Source organism: Spinacia oleracea, chromosome 3 (assembly GCF_020520425.1).
Source record: "Spinacia oleracea cultivar Varoflay chromosome 3, BTI_SOV_V1, whole genome shotgun sequence".
NCBI classification, from domain to species: Eukaryota; Viridiplantae; Streptophyta; class Magnoliopsida; order Caryophyllales; family Amaranthaceae; genus Spinacia; species Spinacia oleracea.
The window spans coordinates 26375294-26381924 of NC_079489.1; the positions used below are offsets into that span (position 1 = coordinate 26375294).

A 6631-nucleotide genomic window follows, 5' to 3' on the forward strand; every position below is an offset into this window, starting at 1 on the left:
AGGGGCATTTGGTGAATTTCGCCAAAATTCAGGGGTATTTCATGAAAAATCCGTTTATTTAATTTATGAGATTTGGAGTTTGCGTGTAAAAAGAATGGTAGGCTTGATGTATACTTCGGGGAATTGTTGTAATGAGCCAATGTGGATCCACCTTATTGGATCATGGATTTAGGACCGACCTAGACCTTGTTGGATCCACCTTATTTTTTAGGGTACGGGTTCAAATATTTTAGATATATTGGATCTGAGCCGAATTTGTATCTAACTGTTAAAAAAATGGTCTGTGTTTTTGTTCAATATTTTTAGACTCAGAAGTGGTCCAAATCTCCCATAGACAATATTAATTTAAGTACGTTTAAGTATATTTTTGACATTAGATTGTATTGGAATTAATATATATTAACTTATGATATTTATATACAAATGTTATGGGAAATGATGGTTAAAATAATGTTCTAGAAAAAAAAAATTAGGTTCAAAAATGTTAATCCGTACATGTTAATAAAATATCAAGATCCAACCCATTTTAGACCCAAGAACCACCAACCCCATTGGATCTGGGTAAGGGTTTGAATTTTTTAGACCCAATAAATTTGAGACAGATCTGGGACCACATGAAAAATACTCCTTCGTATTTTATTTAAGGGAAATTCTCTATGGTAGCATTATATTTTTGCAAATTCTCATTGGTAACAAAATTTCTACCACTTTCTCTAAAATAGCATTAGAAATCTAAATTCTGTCTAATATAACATTATTTCATTGATTTCAACCTAATTAACCAATCCAATACTAACTGTGGTTAAGTATCATTAAAATTTACTAAATGATGGAACGTATGTGTACTAGTACTACAGTCCATTCTCCCAAACAACTTCTCTGATAATGTCATAGATGGAATCAGATTTCTGCTATCATAAGACTCAAAACTGAGTACTTGAATCTCTTGATCAGTTGTCAGAGATGCAAATTCTCAATCTGGATTCTGGGCATGTTAAAGAAACAAATATTCCGTATATTCATATCAATTTGTTTATTTAATTTGTAGGTTATTGTTCCACAAACATACGGAGTACTACATTAAACCCTTCAATTTTACATCAGCAACATCAAACTACAAAGGTGCACTTGCACCCACACTAAAGTAGCTAAAAGCTAAGCCTTTTCCACGTCCTTGCAGCCTATTAGCCAGAGGCCATATAGCATGGATATATATGATCCTTCAATCAGAAGGCTTCCCTGATCAATGCCTAATCTTAAGTCTGTAATATTCTTTGTAGTATAAATGATCTTCTTCCTGCTTTTCTCAATTGTTCAGTTAAATGGTAAGAAAATAGTCTGTTATTTATTATGTACAATGTGCTTCCCCTCTTTCATGAGCGACGGGTAGTAATTGTTCTCTCACCACTCCGAATCCATCATTGACCTACATCAAGAAATGACCTCCTGTCTTGTTGAGACCTGAGTAACTACATTGTGAATGTGCGACTTCGTCCAATTGGTCCCAAGTTAGTTTGATTTTGGGGGAAGAATGTGGAAACGGCATCGCCTTTTTCACCGAATTGAATCGATTTAATGAACAAACAAACAAACAATTGATGAATTGAAAATAGCACAACTTAGGTCTTCCTTCTTTTCTCAATTATGATCTTCAGATTTTTACCATAAAATTGATCCGGAAATAGAACTAAACACAGAAATGGAAGTTGAAAAAAATCGCTGAAAGAGAATTAGAATTGAAGGAACTTGAATATAAAAAGAAATTAGGAAAACTCGAGAAAAAAATCCAAGGAAGGAGATGGAAGAGGACGATAGGAAAAACACAAACAACATTTGTGGGGGAAACGAGGGTATGTTGGTTTGCCGTCAAAGAATAAAAAAGGGTCTGTTTGTTTATAACCTAGAACTTTTGGAGGGAATGAGTTAACCACGATTAACTCTAATTAGGTTGAAATTAATGAATAGTGTTATATTAGATAGAATTTACATTTCTAATGCTATTTTAGAGAAAGTGGCACGGATTTTGTTACCAACGAGAATATGCAAAAGTACAATGCTACCATAAAGAATTTCCCTTTATTTAAAAGATACATTTTCCTTATTCGGGCGTACTTTGTTAAAAAATATTTTTTCTATTTATGTTATGTAATGGTTCTCACTTCCAATTATATTAATCTTTCTCTCCCTCTTGTGATCCCATTTACTACAATAAATAATTACCCACTAGCAATTTCTTACGTAATAACTCAATACCCCACTTTCATCTTATTTTAGTTCCTCTATTCCGGAAATATCGCACCATTTGTTTTCTACACTATGACTTTAGCCATTTTTTGTGATTCGTACACAAGAAAATTTTAGTCATGTGGGGTCATGTTAGATTCATATCGATATATACATTCTAAATATTAATTTTTTATAATTTTTACTTGCACACGATTTAAGATATTAAGAGTCAAAGTAATGATTAGAGAAGTAAAAGTCAACAATAATGCGATATTTCCAGAACGAAAGAAGTAATAAATTTAACTCACCCTTATAAAACTACGTGTCAGTCAAAATATATATTTTAAATAAATACGGAAAGAGTGTAAATATAGTTTGGGTTTCACTGGACCCGCCCATCTTCATCCATAGGTACAAGTGTACAACCCCAACAATTTTGTGTGGCCTTTTTTCATTTTTTTTCATACAACTGGGCCAAGCTTATTTTGTATTTGACCCCTTCAAACGATGGGCCATTTTATGTGTCCTATGATAAGCCTGTAATGCATGTTAATGGTCATGCCTGCCCTTCCCATCAATCTACACCCTTTATTCCTACTGTTTTTTTTCCAATGACTTTCCGGTAAATAAACCAAAATATGAAAATTGATAGTGTTTTTTCTTTAACTAGTTGTTGGACCGCGCGCTAACGCGCGCGGTCCCCCAAGATATTGAAATTAATTGGTAAAATTAAATTAGCAAATAATCAAAATGATTAGGGAAAAATAACCAAGGAAGGAACTTAGCCAAAAAACTATACTAATTAAACAAGAATTACATGATTCATCAATAACTACGGGAAATGTTTATGGTTGAATCCATCTACATAAATAACTATTTAAGCGCAACATTAAACCATCTTTTTTGTTGCATCCGTAACACCCTCATATAACCATTTACAATCAGCTGCTATCTCATGAGCTGACTACAATGTAACAATCCTATTACTTTGGGGGACCATATCCTTGGAGCTCTTATCCTACATCATGACAACTCCTGTCATAGTGCTATAAGTAGTGTACTATTTCAAGTTGTTCCTCAAATGCGACGGTCTACAGTTGATTCCTGTGGTTCGCGGGTGGTCTGAGTCCATTTCCAAATTGAACTTCATAAGTTATAACATTCAAATGCAGATAAAATAAGGCTCTTTCGGATTTCATAGCGTACCTTCTGAAGCCACACTTTGTGCCCAAGTGATAACAACCTTAGTAGATGTTGCCAAGAGTTCCTCAAACAAAAGATACCAACAACAAATTAGAATATCCTCAGAATTAGACAGATTTTTAAAGCACAGGATACAAAGGAAGCATATTTGCAAAGAAGTAAACATTTCTGTAAGTGAATATAAGTCACAAGTTTATTACGTAGTTATCCTAGATGATAGAATATCATAAATATACGTTATTAACTTATAACGGTGTTCAAAAGTCAAAACTAACGCTAAACAGGGGTAAAAAGAACACTCTCTACTTCCTGCTGCTCAGAATTCCGTTGTGCCACTACCTTCGATATTGAAAACATCTGCCCTTCACACAAGAGTTTTGAGCATTAATTAAGTACAAAATATTTAAAACATCATATCACTAAATGCGGTTAATAGAAATAAAAAAAAACATACCTTTTGAATGGTTTTTGTGAAGCATAACTTATGTTCATCCATGGAAGCATCGATAAACTCATCAATATGGCCCTTTAAATCCTCTAGGAAAGTCGCATCATCTTTCTTCTTCCTCCGACATGAAGCAATTGCTGGAGTTGGTGCAGTAGCAGATGATTTAGTTTCAGCTGGATTCTTCTGGGAATCCATGTTAGATGTTACCAACCTGCTACTAAAAAAATTGTGCTCAAAGTGCAACATAATAAACACATTTTATTCTAGATCAAGGGAACCAGATAATTCATTCAGTCAAAATAAAAAATGAGTGTTCTCTCTAAACATGTTCAATAACCGCGAATAGATCTTAAAGCATCCAACTCACTATATCTGATAACCGAGAATAGAAGTATGGAATCCTGTAAATGAATGATTGAATGACCCAGAATTCAACAGCAACATCGTCACTATTTTAGCATCCAGTTTACAAAGAACTTCATGGCATGGGCACCCAGGCACAACCCGACACATTTAGTAAAAGAGGATTCAGAGATCACCCGTAGAGCTACCAGATTAGATGACATAACAAACAAATCAATGATATGAACCATTGAAGCAGGGAATTCCCAGATCAACATGGACAGCATATAAATCTTCAAGTAACTTGAAACAACCACGGTGAGCAACACATCTTTGAACCCAGAAAAACCCTCTATAAAAGTATAAAATCTCCTTGAAAACACAAAAAGAACACCAAATTCCCTATAAGGGAACATCCCAAAGATTTCAATCCCAATGTCAAAACCGACAACACTTTTGAGGTCTCATTCAAAATCCATAACTTGTAAGCATCAACAAAGAGGAAAAAGAAGGATGCTTTGAATTGCCAAAAAAAAATAAGGATGCTTTGAACAATTAGGTGTCAAAATCTGAATTATTGCGGTGGAGCACGTTGAAGAGCAAGTGCCTGTAAGCTTGAGGCTTGTGAAGGACCAAATCAATGACGAGAATCAAGAGCTCGCATTCTATGTACTCATCAGCAAATATCACATCTTAATTACATATGCAAGCTTCTCTTATATATATAGTCTAGTCATTTACGTTCCAAACTAAAGACGAGCTTATTTAGATATCTAGATCTAGGGAAGCTTCAAGTTTAGATCATTGTAAAGTCAATAGACAACTAAACACACATAACTTTCAGAAAAATACATCACTGAAATCATAACTCGGCAGGAAAAGGAAGCCTGGAGTGTACTGCTCTTTCGTGAGACTGTGAAAGAAGATTTCCGGGACACCAGAAACATTCTCTATGAAGTGACATGATCTAAAATGTTCTTTAATACTTTAACCTAGGTAGGAAAACAAAAAAACTGTCTGAACAAGGATTGATAAGCCACAAAGAGAACCATGAAATTTGAAAATGTTAGTTTCCTTCTTGAATTTTTTTAACCCCTAGTTCATCAGCATAAAAAGAGACAAAAAGCTTGTATAATAGCTCCTATCATGATTATATATGTCTCATTCCGATATGATGGACTAATTCTTCAAGTCCTTCAAACATTAAGGGAATAAAAAATATCAATTAAAAGCATACAATCATGTATGCATACTACACCAAGTTCCCCAAATCAATACTCGATCCACAACATATTCAATTATGATATCGAAAAATTAATCAATAATAGCCGAATATTCATCCACAGGCAAGTGAGAAAATTGACCTTGCTCTTAAAGTGACCCAGGTGTGTTCATCGCCAGAAACATTTGATTTCCATTGGGCAGATAAGGCCACATTAGCACTCATTCTTAATTGTAGCAGCATTCTCCTTCAATCTTCCTAAACTCAATCATAGCATTCTCCGTACAATGATTTCTAATTGTTTAAATTTCATAAAATCCAAAACAAAATCAAACACAGTAGACTTCAAGAATCGAGAATTGGATCTGAAAATTGACGGGAAAAAGAACGAATTCAAAAATAAAATTATCATCCATGTAAACCAAAAAAACCTAAACTTCATAAATCTTTATAACCCTAGTAGTTAAAAAAATGAGAACCGATATAATAGGAGATCGAGAAAAGTAGGTAAGCCCTTACCTTGGAGATCTGGTTCTAGGCGAGATGTGTCTGTAAAACATCCTTGTCTTCCGTCTCTTCCATTTTTTATCAGATTAAGCAGGAAGGGGAGAAAAGAGAGGTTAAAATGGGGAGCAAGCATGAAGGGGCAAGAACATAAACCAGGTCAATATGAGAGAACAGAAATTGAAAACGGGGAGATAAAGAAGAAGAGAAGCAACCAGGTCAATATGAGGAATAAATCGACGGAAGAAAGAGAAAAGGAGACAAAAAGAGAGAAAGTGAAAAAAAATGTTGCCAGTACAAGGCATCAGATCAAAGTTGCCTCGTCGAGTAACAAGGCATCAGATCAAAGTTGCCTGCTTGCACCTAACCACAGTCTGTATGCATCAGTGCAAAACATTACAGCAATAAGGCCCTTTTTTTTGTTGCAGTTTAGTAACATTCAGTCCAGGGAAAACAAAACAGGGCCTAAGAGTCTACACAGTACCCTTGAGGGGTGAGGCACCTAGCACAGTGTTTTGACGAACCAATCACGCACTGAGGGACATGTATCAACTTAGATTGTCACATGTGTGCACGAAATTACCAATCCACAAACCAAGTGTTCGGCTTATCCTCCCTCCCCACGACCATCAGCGGTTTTGAAACAAAGGTACACCAATAATTAGTACCGAGTCGACTTATCCATA

At 34.9% G+C, this 6631-nt stretch overlaps 1 pseudogene; it reads right to left on the bottom strand.

Moving 5' to 3' along the window:
* Nucleotides 1-3010: 3010 nt before the first annotated feature.
* Nucleotides 3011-5666, bottom strand: LOC110791398 (protein ARV 2-like; annotated as a pseudogene).
* Nucleotides 5667-6631: the final 965 nt, after the last annotated feature.